Source organism: Zea mays, chromosome 4 (genome assembly GCF_902167145.1).
Source record: "Zea mays cultivar B73 chromosome 4, Zm-B73-REFERENCE-NAM-5.0, whole genome shotgun sequence".
In the NCBI taxonomy this organism is placed as follows: Eukaryota; Viridiplantae; Streptophyta; class Magnoliopsida; order Poales; family Poaceae; genus Zea; species Zea mays.
Window position 1 is genome coordinate 218,248,622 of NC_050099.1, and position 16,632 is coordinate 218,265,253.

General features: G+C 44.2%; 1 pseudogene; it reads right to left on the bottom strand.

Annotated features, from left to right (window-relative positions):
• Positions 1-485: 485 nt before the first annotated feature.
• LOC118477087 (uncharacterized) lies at positions 486-722 on the bottom strand (annotated as a pseudogene).
• Between the last annotated feature and the right edge of the window lie 15,910 nt (positions 723-16,632).

The window sequence follows — 16,632 nt, forward strand, 5'->3', positions numbered from 1 at the left end:
TCAAAGTGCCAAACATTGGACCGTAAGTAAGGAATTAGTCGTTAGTATATATTGCATATGTACCTTGTCCATTTTTATTACTCGTGTGCTCGAAAGCGGTGGTTCATTGACGGGTGGATTGTATTGAAAGTTGCGGCAACATTAATCGATGGAAGGGACGGTGGATACTACTAGTATTGGGAAGCAATAATGCCATAAGTGTGACAAGTAGACCTTAAAGATTTCCAATAACATAATGGCCCTTAAAAAAGACTATAATATATAACCACATCTCTAGACAATCGATAATAAACACGAGACATATAATTATTTATTATTAAATATATTGATTAACACAAACACTGAAGTACAAGTAGAGCCATCACACACGTAAACCAGCCATGCAAGGAACTTTAGATATCACACTCGCTCGCATTATTCAAATCAAATTTGTGCGTAATCCATCAAAGCGTAATAAAATTGAAGGCTTGGCATTGTGGAACAATCTAGTCAATATATGGTGCTGGGTTAACCACAACAGCCTGACCATTGACGATGTCGTTGTAGATACAAACACGTATGGCACCATCTTGGAGTGGAGACGGGACCCCATCTGGAGGGAGTACTCGAACTTCGGTTATATTGGGATTATCTTGACGGATAATATTAACCGCATCTAGAACAGCGTAGCCAACCAGATCAGGTCATGTTTGGGTGGTTATACCAAGCTTGATGACCTCCATGAATCAGGTAGTTGAGAGCACCTAGAGGGGGGGGGGTGAATAGGTGATCCTGTAAAACTTCAAAACTTAAGCCACAAAAACTTGTTAAGTGTTAGCACAATTATGGCCAAGTGGCTAGAGAGGAGTCAAAACACAATAACCACAAGAAATCAATCACAGAGATGACACGGTGGTTATCCCGTGGTTCGGCCAAGTACAAAACTTGCCTACTCCACGTTGTGGCGTCCCAATGGACGAGAGTTGCACTCAACTCCTCTCAAGTGATCCAATGATCAACTTGAATACCACGGTGTTCTTGCTTTTCTTTTCTCAATCCCGTGTGCGAGGAATCTCCACAACTTGGAGCCTCTCGCCCTTACAAAAGATGTTCACAGAGAATCACGGAGCAAGGGAGGGATTAGCAACTCACACACGACACAAAGATCACAGCGAATACGCACACACAAGACCCAGACTTGAGCTCAAGAGACTAGCACACTAGAACGGAGCTCAAATCATTAGAATGTCGAACAAGTGCGCAAGATTGATGTGTGAGTGATCAAGAGTGCTCAAGGAATGCTTGGTGTCTCCTCCATGCGCCTAGGGGTCCCTTTTATAGCCCCAAGGCAGCTAGGAGCCGTTGAGAACAAATCTGGAAGGCCATCCTTGCCTTCTGTCGTCGGGCGCACCGGACAGTCCGGTGCACACCGGACACTGTCCGGTGCCCGATTTCTTTCCTTAACAGGCGCAGCCGACCGTTGCCGACCATTGCAGATCTGGCGCACCGGACAGTCCGGTGCACACCGGACAGTCCGGTGCCTCCTTCCGACCGTTGGCCAGACCACGTGTCGCGCGCAGATTCCGCGGCCGACCGTTGGCTTGGCCGACCGTTGGCTCACCGGACAGTCCGGTGCACACCGGACGGTCCGGTGAATTTTAGCCGTACGCCGTCGGCAAATTCCCGAGAGCAGCGTCTTCAGGTCGAGGCAGCCTGGCGCACCGGACACTGTCCGGTGCACCACCGGACAGTCCGGTGCCCCAGACCGAAACAGCCTGTTGGCTGTACACAGCCAACATTCTCCTTTTCTTCTTCTCTCTGTTTCTAACACTTAGACAAATATATTAGTACACATAACCAATGTACTAAGGCTTAGAAACATACCTTTACTTGTGATTTGCACTTTGTTCATCCATGGGCATAGATTCACATTTAAGCACTTGTGTTGACACTTAATCACCAAAATACTTAGAAATGGCCCAAAGGCACATTTCCCTTTCAATCTCCCCCTTTTTGGTGATTTATGCCAACACAACATAAAGCAACTAGAACAAGTGCAAAAACACTTCAAATAGAATAAATTTGAGTTCTATTCAATTTTGGCATATATGGATCATCCTTTGCCACCACTTGGTTTGTTTTTGTAAATCAAACACAAATCTCTATCTCTAAGTCAAACACATATGTTGAAGCAAAAAGAGAGTCATTCCAAAAGAGATTGATCACAGATTTCAAAAACTCCCCCTTTTTCCCATAATCACTACTTCTCCCCACAAGAAGCCAACTTTTGAAATAAGAGAGTTTTGACAAAACAAAAGGCTCTATTCTACTATTTTCAAAATCTCTCAAGTGGTAGCTGATCCATTTATTGCTTTGGCCTTTATTTTCTCCCCCTTTGGCATCAAGCACCAAAACGGGATCAATCTTGGCCCTCTAACCCCATTGCCTCACCAAAATCTTCAATTAAGATCAAATGGCAATAAGAGTTCATGAGATGAACTTGGAATAAGTTACCCTCTTATCGGAGTGCAGTGGAAGTCTTTCATGGTCCAAGTCCACCTTTTCCCTTTCAATTCTCCTTCGAGACTAAATCAAGCAAACTCAACTACATAGTTAGTCTCAAAGGGTCAAGTTGTAACACACCTCCCCCTAAACATGTGCATCACTTTGCAACGGACTTGTGAGGTCCAGGGAGTGTTTGTACAACTTGAGCACCACAATAAGCAACAAAATGCAGAATGAACATGATCAAAGGCATAAACACATGTATGCTACAATTCAATCCAAGTTCCGCGAATCTAAGACATTTAGCTCACTACGCAGCCTGCAAAAGGTCTTCTCATCTAGAGGCTTGGTAAAGATATCGGCTAGCTGGTTCTCGGTGCTAACATGAAACACTTCGATATCCCCCTTTTGCTGGTGGTCTCTCAAAAAGTGATGCCGGATGTCTATGTGCTTTGTGCGGCTGTGCTCAACAGGATTTTCCGCCATGCGGATAGCACTCTCATTATCACATAGGAGTGGGACTTTGCTCAGATTGTAGCCAAAGTCCCTGAGGGTTTGCCTCATCCAAAGTAGTTGCGCACAACACTGTCCTGCGGCAACATACTCGGCCTCAGCGGTGGATAGGGCAACAGAAGTTTGTTTCTTAGAGTTCCACGACACCAGGGACCTTCCTAAGAATTGGCACGTCCCCGATGTACTCTTCCTATCGACCTTACATCCAGCATAGTCGGAATCTGAGTATCCAACTAAGTCAAAGGTAGACCCCTTTGGATACCAGAGCCCGAAGCAAGGCGTAGCAACTAAATATCTAAGGATTCGCTTCACCGCCACTAAGTGACATTCCTTAGGATCGGATTGAAATCTAGCACACATGCAGACGCTAAGCATAATATCCGGTCTACTAGCACATAAGTAAAGTAATGACCCTATCATTGACCGGTATGCTTTTTGATCAACGGACTTACCTCCTTTGTTGAGGTCGGTGTGTCCGTCGGTTCCCATCGGAGTCTTTGCGGGCTTGGCGTCCTTCATCCCAAACCGCTTTAGCAGATCGTGTGTGTACTTTGTTTGGGAGATGAAGGTTCCTTCCTTGAGTTGCTTCACTTGGAACCCAAGGAAGTAGTTCAACTCGCCCATCATCGACATCTCGAATTTCTGCGTCATCACCCTGCTAAACTCTTCACAAGACTTTTGGTTAGTAGAACCAAATATTATGTCATCGACATAAATTTGGCACACAAACAAATCACCATCACATGTATTTGTAAACAGAGTTGGATCAGCTTTCCCAACCTTGAAAGCATTAGCAACTAAGAAATCTCTAAGGCATTCATACCATGCTCTTGGGGCTTGCTTAAGTCCATAGAGCGCCTTAGATAGCTTACACACATGGTCGGGGTACCGTTCATCCTCGAAGCCAGGGGGTTGCTCCACGTACACCTCCTCCTTGATTGGCCCGTTGAGGAAAGCGCTCTTCACATCCATTTGGAACAACCTGAAAGAATGGTGAGTGGCATATGCTAGCAAGATACGAATTGATTCTAGCCTAGCCACAGGAGCAAAAGTCTCCTCAAAGTCTAAACCTGCGACTTGGGCATAACCTTTTGCCACAAGTCGAGCCTTGTTTCTCGTCACCACTCCGTGCTCGTCTTGTTTGTTGCGGAACACCCACTTGGTTCCCACAACATTTTGCTTGGGACGAGGCACCAGTGTCCAAACTTCATTGCGCTTGAAGTTGTTGAGCTCCTCTTGCATGGCCAACACCCAGTCCAGATCTAGCAAGGCCTCCTCTACCCTGAAAGGCTCAATAGAAGAGACAAAGGAGTAATGCTCACAAAAATTAACTAATCGAGACCGAGTAGTTACTCCCTTGCTAATGTCACCCAGAATTTGGTCGACGGGATGGTTCCTTTGAATCATCGCTCGAACTTGGGTTGGAGGTGCCGGTTGCGCTTCTTCCTCCATCACATGATCATCTTGTGCTCCCCCTTGATCACACGCCTCCTGTTGATGAACCTGTTCATCATCTTGAGTTGGGGAATGCACCATAGTTGAGGAAGAAGGTTTCTCTCGTTCATCTTGTTCCTGTGGCCGAACGTCTCCAATCGTCATGGTCCGTATCGCGGCCGTTGGAACATCTTCTTCATCTACATCATCACAATCAACAACTTGCTCTCTTGGAGAGCCATTAGTCTCATCAAATACAACGTCGCTAGAGACTTCAACCAAACCCGATGATTTGTTGAAGACTCTATACGCCTTTGTATTTGAGTCATAACCTAACAAAAACCCTTCTACAGCTTTGGGAGCAAATTTAGAATTTCTACCCTTCTTCACTAGAATGTAGCACTTGCTCCCAAATACACGAAAGTAGGATACATTGGGTTTGTTACCGGTTAGTAGCTCATACGACGTCTTCTTGAGGAGGCGATGAAGGTAGACCCTGTTGATGGCGTGGCAAGCAGTGTTCACGGCTTCCGTCCAAAAGCACTCGGGGGTCTTGAACTCTCCTAGCATCGTCCTCGCCATGTCGATGAGCGTCCTGTTCTTCCTCTCTACCACACCATTTTGCTGTGGTGTGTAGGGAGCGGAGAACTCGTGCTTGATCCCTTCCTCTTCAAGGAACTCCTCCACTTGAAGGTTCTTGAACTCGGACCCGTTGTCGCTCCTTATCTTCTTTACCTTGAGCTCAAACTCATTTTGAGCTCTCGTGAGGAAGCGCTTGAGGGTCCCTTGGGTTTCAGACTTATCCTGCAAAAAGAACACCCAAGTGAAGCGGGAAAAGTCATCAACAATAACTAGACCATACTTACTCCCTCCTATGCTCAGATAGGCGACGGGTCCGAAGAGGTCCATATGCAGCAGCTCCAGAGGTCTTGAGGTGGTCATCACATTCTTGCTGTGATGCGCTCCCCCCACCTGTTTACCTGCTTGACAAGCTGCACAAGGTCTATCTTTTTCGAATTGAACGTTAGTCAAACCTATCACGTGTTCTCCCTTTAGAAGCTTGTGAAGGTTCTTCATCCCCACATGTGCTAAGCGGCGATGCCACAGCCAGCCCATGCTAGTCTTAGCTATTAAGCATGCATCTAGACCGGCTTCTTCTTTTGCAAAATCAACTAAATACAGTTTGCCGTCTAATACACCCTTAAAAGCTAGTGAACCATCACTTCTTCTAAAGACAGACACATCTACATTTGTAAATAGACAGTTATATCCCATATTGCATAATTGACTAACCGATAGCAAATTATATCCTAGAGACTCTACTAAAAACACATTAGAGATAGAGTGCTCATTAGAAATTGCAATTTTACCTAACCCTTTTACCTTGCCTTGATTCCCATCACCGAATATGATTGAATCTTGGGAATCCTTATTCTTGACGTAGGAGGTGAACATCTTCTTCTCCCCCGTCATATGGTTTGTGCATCCGCTATCAATAATCCAGCTTGAACCCCCGGATGCATAAACCTGCAAGGCAAATTTAGGCTTGGGACTTAGGTACCCAACTCATGTTGGGTCCTACAAGGTTAGCACAAATATTCTTAGGGACCCAAATGCAAGTTTTGTCTCCCTTGCATCTTGCCCCTAATTTCCTAGCAATTACCTTCCTATCCTTTCTACAAATTGCAAAGGAAGCATTCAAAGCATGATATATTGTAGAAGGCTCATTAACTCTCCTAGGAATATTAACAACATTTATCCTAGGCATATTATGAACAACATCCCTTCTACCAACATTTCTATCATGCACATATGAAGAACTAGAAGCAAACATAGCATGAGAACAATCATCGTACGCATTATAGCTCCTATAAGTATTTCTAGTATGCCTCCTATCATGATACAAAAAGGCATGGTTCTTTTTAGCACTAGTAGCCATAGGTGCCTTCCCTTTCTCCTTAGTGGGAATGGGAGCCTTATGGCTTGTTAAGTTCTTGGCTTCCCTCTTGAAGCCAAGTCCATCCTTAATTGAGGGGTGTCTACCGATCGTGTAGGCATCCCTTGCAAATTTTAGTTTATCAAATTCATTCTTGCTAGTCTTAAGTTGGGCATTAAGACTAGCCAATTCATCATTAAGCTTGGAAATTGAAACTAGGTGTTCACTACAAGCATCAATGTCAAAATCTTTACACCTAGTACAAATTACAACATGTTCTACACAAGAATTGGATTTATTTGCTACTTCTAATTTAGCATTTAAATCATTGTTGACACCTTTCAAAGTAGAAATGGTTTCATGACAAGTAGATAGTTCAAAAGAAAGCATTTCATTTCTTTTAACTTCTAAAACATAGGATTTTTGTGCCTCTACAAATTTATCATGTTCTTCATACAACAAATCCTCTTGTTTCTCTAAGAGTCTATCCTTCTCATTCAAGGCATCAATCAACTCATTAATTTTATCTATTTTAGTTCTATCCAAACCCTTGAACAAGCTAGAGTAGTCTATGTCATCATCATCACTAGACTCATCACTAGAAGAATCATAAGTACTAGCGTTACGAGTGATTACCTTCTTTTCCCTTGCCATAAGGCAAGTGTGATGCTCGTTTGGGAAGAGGGATGACTTGTTGAAGGCGGTGGCGGCGAGTCCTTCGTTGTCGGAGTCGGACGAGGAGCAATCCGAATCCCACTCCTTTCCAATATGTGCCTCCCCCTTTGCCTTCTTGTAATTCTTCTTCTTTTCCCTCTTGTTTCCCTGTTCCTGGTCACTATCATTATCGGGGCAGTTAGCGATAAAATGACCAATCTTACCGCACTTGAAGCATGAGCGCTTCCCCTTTGTCTTGGTCTTGCTTGGCTGCCCCTTGTGACCCTTCAGCACCGTCTTGAAGCGTTTGATGATGAGAGCCATTTCTTCATCATTAAGTCCGGCCGCCTCAATTTGTGCCACCTTGCTAGGTAGCGCCTCCTTGCTTCTTGTTGCTTTGAGAGCAAGAGGTTGCGGCTCGTTGATCGGTCCATTCAAGGCGTCGTCCACGTACCTTGCTTCCTTAATCATCATTCGCCCGCTGACGAATTTTCCTAGGATTTCTTCGGGCGACATTTTGGTGTACCTGGGATTCTCACGAATATTATTCACCAAATGAGGATCAAGAATGGTAAAGGACCTTAGTAAAAGTCGGACGACGTCATGGTCCGTCCATCGCGTGCTTCCATAGCTCCTTATTTTGTTGATAAGGGTCTTGAGCCGGTTGTATGTTTGGGTTGGCTCCTCGCCCCTTATCATCGCAAACCTTCCAAGCTCGCCCTCCACCAACTCCATTTTAGTGAGCATGGTGATGTCGTTCCCCTCGTGAGAAATCTTGAGGGTGTCCCATATCTGCTTGGCATTGTCCAAGCCGCTCACCTTATTGTACTCGTCCCTGCACAAAGAGGCTAGCAACACAGTAGTAGCTTGTGCATTTTTATGAATCTGTTCATTAATAAACATAGGGCTATCCGTACTATCAAAGTGCATTCCACTCTCTACAATCTCCCATATGCTAGGATGGAGAGAGAACAAGTGAGTACGCATTTTGTGGCTCCAAAATTCGTAGTCCTCTCCATCAAAGTGAGGGGGCTTGCCAAGTGGAATGGGGAGCAAATGTGAATTTGAACTTTGCGGAATACGAGAGTAGTCAAAAGAAAAGTTCGAATTAACCGGTTTCCTTTTCTCGTAGTCGTTGTGGTCGTCGTCCTTTTGGGAAGAAGTAGACTCATCGCTGTCGTCGTAGTAGACGATCTCCTTGATGCGCCTTGTCTTCTTCTTCTTCCCATCTTTGCGCTTGTGGCTTGAGCTCAAGTCAGTAGACTTGTCATTCTTCGGTTCGTTGAAGATAGACTCCTTCTCGTTGTTGTCGACCACCATCCCCTTTCCCTTAGGATCCATCTCTTCGGGCGATTAGTCCCTTTCTTGAAGAGAACGGCTCTGATACCAATTGAGAGCACCTAGAGGGGGGGTGAATAGGTGATCCTGTAAAACTTCAAAACTTAAGCCACAAAAACTTGTTAAGTGTTAGCACAATTATGGCCAAGTGGCTAGAGAGGAGTCAAAACACAATAACCACAAGAAATCAATCACAGAGATGACACGGTGGTTATCCCGTGGTTCGGCCAAGTACAAAACTTGCCTACTCCACGTTGTGGCGTCCCAATGGACGAGAGTTGCACTCAACTCCTCTCAAGTGATCCAATGATCAACTTGAATACCACGGTGTTCTTGCTTTTCTTTTCTCAATCCCGTGTGCGAGGAATCTCCACAACTTGGAGCCTCTCGCCCTTACAAAAGATGTTCACAGAGAATCACGGAGCAAGGGAGGGATTAGCAACTCACACACGACACAAAGATCACAGCGAATACGCACACACAAGACCCAGACTTGAGCTCAAGAGACTAGCACACTAGAACGGAGCTCAAATCATTAGAATGTCGAACAAGTGCGCAAGATTGATGTGTGAGTGATCAAGAGTGCTCAAGGAATGCTTGGTGTCTCCTCCATGCGCCTAGGGGTCCCTTTTATAGCCCCAAGGCAGCTAGGAGCCGTTGAGAACAAATCTGGAAGGCCATCCTTGCCTTCTGTCGTCGGGCGCACCGGACAGTCCGGTGCACACCGGACACTGTCCGGTGCCCGATTTCTTTCCTTAACAGGCGCAGCCGACCGTTGCCGACCATTGCAGATCTGGCGCACCGGACAGTCCGGTGCACACCGGACAGTCCGGTGCCTCCTTCCGACCGTTGGCCAGACCACGTGTCGCGCGCAGATTCCGCGGCCGACCGTTGGCTTGGCCGACCGTTGGCTCACCGGACAGTCCGGTGCACACCGGACGGTCCGGTGAATTTTAGCCGTACGCCGTCGGCAAATTCCCGAGAGCAGCGTCTTCAGGTCGAGGCAGCCTGGCGCACCGGACACTGTCCGGTGCACCACCGGACAGTCCGGTGCCCCAGACCGAAACAGCCTGTTGGCTGTACACAGCCAACATTCTCCTTTTCTTCTTCTCTCTGTTTCTAACACTTAGACAAATATATTAGTACACATAACCAATGTACTAAGGCTTAGAAACATACCTTTACTTGTGATTTGCACTTTGTTCATCCATGGGCATAGATTCACATTTAAGCACTTGTGTTGACACTTAATCACCAAAATACTTAGAAATGGCCCAAAGGCACATTTCCCTTTCAGTAGTGTCCTTCTGAAACTGTTATAATTGCCAACAAGCATCAATAATCAAGGAAAACTGACATAGTGTAAACAAACGCATTATTTTTAAAAAAATAACGGTATCATATATATGGCATGCATGCATGAGCATATGATACTACGGTAGGCATCGTTCCATTATACTAACTGATTGTCATAAACCAATGTATTAATATTTACAGAAAAACTGATGTCGTAAGGGCCAACTAACACAAAGTAAATACCTACGTACCTGCAAATATAGAAGAAAGTAGTAGCCTGTATGAGAATAGGAGATGGTATGTGCTCTATGTATGTCTATGCATGTATATATATACACACGGTGACTATTTGGATTGCATGCAACAATGGATGTTCTTTATGGACCCGTTCATATTGCTACCGATTTTAATACTCAGCTCGTCGATGATAACGGTGCATCCATTTTTCTTCTTTTACTTAGTAAACATCGGCACATGTTGTGGTTAATTAACAGCATCATCTTCTATCTCGATCTAATTGTCCTGCTTGTTATTAGCTGGCAGTACAACCCTTTGTTTACACGGTACTAGCACAGTACTTGGCTAGCTGGTACTAAAACGTTATCTGTAGCGCCCGATAACATCAGAAGCGGAATGAACTTCTTCTTTGCAAATTCACTGCACCCTCCGCAACGCAACGAACCAAGGGGATACAGGCGTACACAGCTTGCGAGACAGCCATCTCCATTACGTGCACGCGTGCTCTGCTAGCGAGACAGCCATCTCCGCTGTGAAGTGTATTAATTTATAAATACACTGAACTAGTATTTATAAACCCTAAATACTGTCTATGTCCAAGTCACGTGTACGTGTTACTATAAATTAATACACTGAACTAGCATGTACGTATACGTGTATCATCCTAAAATAATAGGTGTTGTTTGGTTCAATTCAGGGGGCAACAACTATAATCACTACCGGAAACAGTTGCTTTGCCAAGTGTCTAAAGAACTCGGCAAAGCCTGTAAAACACTCGGCAAAGAAAGTTCGGCAAACTGTATATCAGCAACGGCTTGTTTGCCGAGTACTTTTTATCGGGCGCTCGGCAAAGAAAAGTCGTCGTCACGGCCAGGGGCGGATCTACACCTCGGGCCACCCGGTGCGTTGCCCGGGGCTTGAACCGGAGGGAGAACCGGTTATGATGGGTACGTTTCTTGTGGCCAATCATCTAGCAGTCATTCTCTTTGTTTCTGGTGCTTCGCACACATTCATAAGCAAGAAATTTGTGGAGAAATATTGCATTCCTTGCACTGAATCAAGGGAAGGGTTTATTATTCATTCGCCTGGGGGACAAATATTCACTAAATAAGTGGCTTTCCATGTGCCCGTAACATTGGCTGAACGGGACTTTCCCACTAACATGATTGTTCTGAAAGGCCAAGATATAGATGTAATTCTGGGCATGAATTGGTTAGCCCAGCACAAAGCTATCCTCAATACTAATTTAAGAACCATCAGGTTGAGCTATGGCCATGAAGAAGTTCTTTTGTCCATCCCTGTAGCTGTTCCGGCTAAACCATTTGGCAGAGTCCATGAAACTATCATACCGGAAATCCAAGATATTCCGGTAGTATGTGAATTCTCGGATGTCTTTCTGGAAGATCTGCCTCGATTACCTCCAGAAAGAGATGTAGAGTTTGTGATTGAACTGAAGCCCGGTTCAGCTCCTATTGCTAGAAGGTCGTACCGAATGCCTCCAAATGAGTTGGCAGAGCTCAAGACTCAATTACAAGATCTACTCGAGAAGGGATTCATCCGGCCTAGTTCGTCACCTTGGGGATGTCCAGCAATCTTTGTCAAGAAGAAGGATCAAACGCTTTGGATGTGCGTTGACTATAGACCCCTTAATGAGGTCACCATCAAGAATAAGTACCCTCTTCCTTGGATTGATATCTTATTCGGTCAGCTTACCGGAGCTCGGGTATTTTCCAAAATTGACCTCAGGTCGGGCTATCATCAGATCCGTATCCGACCCGAAGATATACCCAAGACCGCATTTACTACGCGGTACGGATTATTCAAATATTTGGTTATGTCTTTTGGATAAACGAATGCACCTGCCCACTTCACATATCTGATGAACTCGATATTCATGCCCGAGTTGGACAAATTTGTGGTGGTCTTCATTGATGACATCTTGATTTATTCCAAGAATGAAGAGGAGCATGCTCAGCATCTATGGATCGTATTCACGCGCTTAAGGGAGCATTAACTATATGCTAAATTCAGCAAGTGCGCGTTTTGGCTAGAGGAAATCCAATTTCTAGGACATGTACTATCTGCAAATGGGATTGCGGTTGATCCCAGCAAGGTCAAGGATATTCTAGAGTGGAAACCACCAACCGCTGTGCATCAGGTTCAAAGTTTCCTTGGACTGGCTGGCTATTACCGCCGATTTATCCCGGATTTCTCTAAGCTTGTGAAGCCAATCACAAGTCTATTGAAGAATGATACGAAATTTAACTGGTCCTCAAGATGCAACGAAGCCTTCAAGCAGCTGAAGGTATTATTGACCACTACTCCGGTATTGGCTCAATTGGACATTAAAAAGCCTTTTGATGTGTATTGTGACGCATCAGGCAGTGGTCTAGGCTGTGTTCTAATGCAAGAGGGTCGAGTTGTAGCCTATGCTTCAAGACAGTTGTGCCGGAATGAGGAACATTATCCAACTCATGACTTAGAACTAGCTGCTGTGGTTCATGCCCTTAAAATATGGCATCATTATCTGCTGGGAAATATCTGCCATATATATACAGATCATAAAAGCCTAAAGTACATTTTAACCCAGTCAAAACTAAATATGAGGTAGAGAAGATGGCTTGAGCTGATTAAAGATTATGAATTAGAAATTCACTATCACCCAGCAAGGCCAACGTGGTGGCAGATGCACTAAGTCACAAGGCTTCCTACCATTGTCTTACAGTGAAGACTTCTGACATTACATTATGCCAAGAAATGGAGAAAATAAACCTGGGAATGATTCAACATTGAACCTTAAATCAATTAAAGCTCAAGTTGGTTCTTATGCAAAAGGTTATTGATGCACAAAGAAGTGATAAGGGCATGAGACATATTCATGAGAAAATAAAAGCCGGTAAAGCAAACTGCTTCAGAAAGGATGATCAAGGCATTGTATGGTTTAATAACCGCATAGTTGTGCCTAAAGATAATGATGTCCGCCACTAAATTTTGGATGAAGCACACCTTAGTCGCTATTCCATTCATCCCGGAAGCACTAAGATGTATCAAGATTTAAAGCAGCATTATTGGTGGACAAATATGAAGATTGAAATTGCACGCTATGTGGCGAAATGTGACACCTGTAGATGTGTCAAAGCCATACACATGAAAACTGCTGGTCCATTGCAATCCTTGCCTATCCCGACTTGGAAATGGGAAGATATTAGCATGGACTTCATTGTGGGATTACCCAGTACAACAAAGGGGTTTGATTCCATCTGGGTTATAATTGATCGACTTACTAAGATAGCCCATTTTTTGCCCGTCAAGACAGATCACCCAGTTGTTGTCTATGCTCAGTTATATATTACTCGTGTTCTTAGTCTGCACGGAGTTCCAAAGACCATAGTGTCGGATCAGGGACCGCAATTTGTATCCAAGTTTTGGGAAGCACTGCATAAGTCCCTGGGTACTAAGTTGCTCCATAGTTCGGCCTATCATCCTCAAACCAGTGGGCAGACTGAGAGAGTAAACCAAATACTTGAAGACATGTTGCGAGCATGCGTTCTGGAGTTCCCATAGAAATGGGATGAATGCTTACCATTGGCAGAGTTCTCATATAACAATAGCTATCAAGAAAGTATCAAGATGGCACCCTTTGAAGCTTTATATGGACGATGGTGCCGTACTCCATTAAATTGGTCTGAACCAAGAGAAAGGTGGTTTTTCAGGCCTGATATGGTTAAAGAAATGGAAGAAAAAGTTCAACAAATTATACATAATTTGAAAGAAGCACAAGCTCCACAAAAGAGTTACGCAGACAAACGACGCCAACCCTTGTACTTTCAAGTTAAAGACTATGTGTATCTGAAAGTATCACCAATGAAGGGCGTAACTCGTTTCGGTGTAAAAGGAAAGCTTGCACCTCGATACATTGGTCCATTCCTCGTTCTAGAACAATGTGGACCAGTGGCATACCGACTCCAATTACCCGAAACATTGTCTGCAGAGCATAATGTGTTCCATGTGTCCCAATTGAAGAAGTGTCTTCGAGTTCTAGATCGAACCATTGAAGTGATGGATGTTACCTTGGAACCAGACTTAACATACTCAGAACATCATATTCGAGTCCTGGATCAAAAGGACAGGGTTACCCGAAGAAGAACTCTCAAATTTTACAAGATATAATGGAACCAACATACGGAAGATGAAGCTACATGGGAAACTCAAGACTTTTTAGAAAAGAATTTCCCAGGCTTTTTAGCTTCATGTAATTTGTGAGATATGTACAATTGTTATAAAAGAGGAGTAGACCCATACCACCCCCTGCCTTGTACAAGAAATAAAGTAATAAAAATATGTCACGTTTCCTTTTCCACTACTTGCCCTAGGACTTTTAAATCTCGGGACGAGATTCTTTTATGGGGGGAAGGATGTAACACCTCTGGTGTTACTGTCACTAAAACTTGAGCATAACATCATGAGCATTAGCATATCATGTGTTTGTTACACTTAGAGTCCATTCACTAGGCAAAAATTTCAAACAAGTTGTATTGGTGTGACTTGGTATGTGTGTAACCCTAGGGTGGGGTACTTAACCCTAAACTAGGCTTAGGAGTGACAATGAAGCCCAAGCATGAGAAAACTTCAAAACTCATTAGAAATGATCATAAGATAACACATTTAATGGACTTAAGTGGCATCCAAACCCTAAAAGTGCCAAAAACTATGAAAAGACCCCTGGAAAACCCTAAATTAAAACCCTAGGGGGCTAAGTGTAAAATTGGTGCACTTTTGGATCAAGGTGCAAAAACCAAGGTATTAGGGCACCTCAAATCATATGCTTCACACATTTGAGGATTTCCAAGTCAAAAGATGAGATTTGGACTTAAGTGCAAAAAGCCTCTCATGCACTCCATATGCCTAAGTATAAAAACAATTGAATAGGGCTGACTTTGGAGCTTTGTATTTTTAAAAATACAAGGAATTTGCCTAGGGTCGACACATCAAACATGTAGAGCTATAATAGGAGTGCAACTTTGCTTAAGTAACTAAGCTATGATGATCACATACAAAGTTTGGAGAAAAATGAGCTCAAAGTTGTGCTGTCAGTCACACCGGTAACTGAATTAAGGTCACTAGTGACATTGGCAAGATTTTTGGGTCAAATTGGAGCAGGATCTAGTGCTCGATTCAGGATATTTACTATAGTCGATTTATAGCTGGTTGGTTGAGCTACAACTTTGTTAAAGACGGATTAGTAAGTATTCACATGAAAATTTGTGATCTAGGCTTTTCAAAGTGGACTGTCAGGATGACTGAATGAGAAACTGATGGTACAGTATCGAAATATCTCAGGTTCAGTTCATCTCGCCGCCGGCGACCATGTGCTCGGATTCGCACCAGACGCTACGATTCGTGCTCAACGGAGTACTGATAGTTGCTCAGGGTAGTAAATATCGCCGTGTGGATGAACTTGAGCCACTGTTTCACTCTGGTTGTCGTGTCCACCTGACTCATGGCCGATTCGTATGAACTCACCAGAGTTAGCCACCTATGGACCATACGCCACGTGCCTTGGTGCCTTACCACGTCGCAATAGCTCGTATTACACATATCTGGTGATCACCGGTGAGCTCGCCACTGTGAAAGCCACTAATTTCTTGCGACAGTGCTCTCCTCTCTCTCCGACCACCACCGCGCCATCTCAAATTCACGGGCCATCGCTCTGGGATCCTATAAATTGAGCGTGCTATCGGCTCTGCTAAGTAGTCAAGCCCCCAATCCATCAACTCGTGCGTCAAATCATCCACCAGATCTCGCCAATTTGAAATTTCCCCCAAATCGGTCCAGAGCACCGCGCGGAGTGACCTCACCGTGGCCAGCGTGCTACAGGTCCGTTCATGTCCGCTGCTCTCTTGTTTCACAACCCTTATGTGCCCTTGATGCTTCTCAACCCGACCGATTGAGCTAGAACCCATTAGATCCCCGGGAACGCATTAGATTGTCCGTTATTCACACGGTCACCGTGGGCAGAGAGGTTGGGAGCTCGAACCATGCAATTGATCGAGGGGAAACATTTGTTAGATGTTGAATTAGGTATCAACCATTTTAGAGCACCTGCTATTGCGTGTCTTGGCCAGTACAGGCTCGCCGGAGCTCGGTCTGCCGCCGTGCTGCGTCGTGGACCAAGAGCTGTGAAGAAATAGAAATCCAGGGGGTTTTTGTAGCTGTCAGTGAAACGCAGGAATAGTGTCGTGACCCCTTTTCAAGTTATTCAAATCGCCAAGGTCCTCTGCGCAAAATTAACGACGCGGGCACGGGCGCACGCGTGTTCTCCCTTCTGTAGGCTGACTTGGGCTGATTTGAGCCCAACACTGTTCATTAGTTTCTCTTTTTCTTTTCTGCCAGGATTAGAGAATTCCTAGAAAATTGTAGAAAAATGCTAAAAATATGGGACCAATTTTGTTTAACTCCTCAATTCCTATAGTATTTAATAAAAATTGTTTTAGGATTTTTTAGTCCAAACAAGGAATTATGTAGTATTTAAAAGGGCTTAAACCTATACTCCTGGATTTTTAGAAATTACTTAATAACTCCAAAAATCACCAAACTTTTTGGATAAGCCTAAAATGATATTTAGAAACCTTGGGTGAAGTTTGGCTTGATTTGGACAATGTTTGATACCCAAACCTCAAAACCCTAATCTGCTAAGTAGTGTCTGCCCTATGAACTAAAATACTGACTCCAAAAACCCT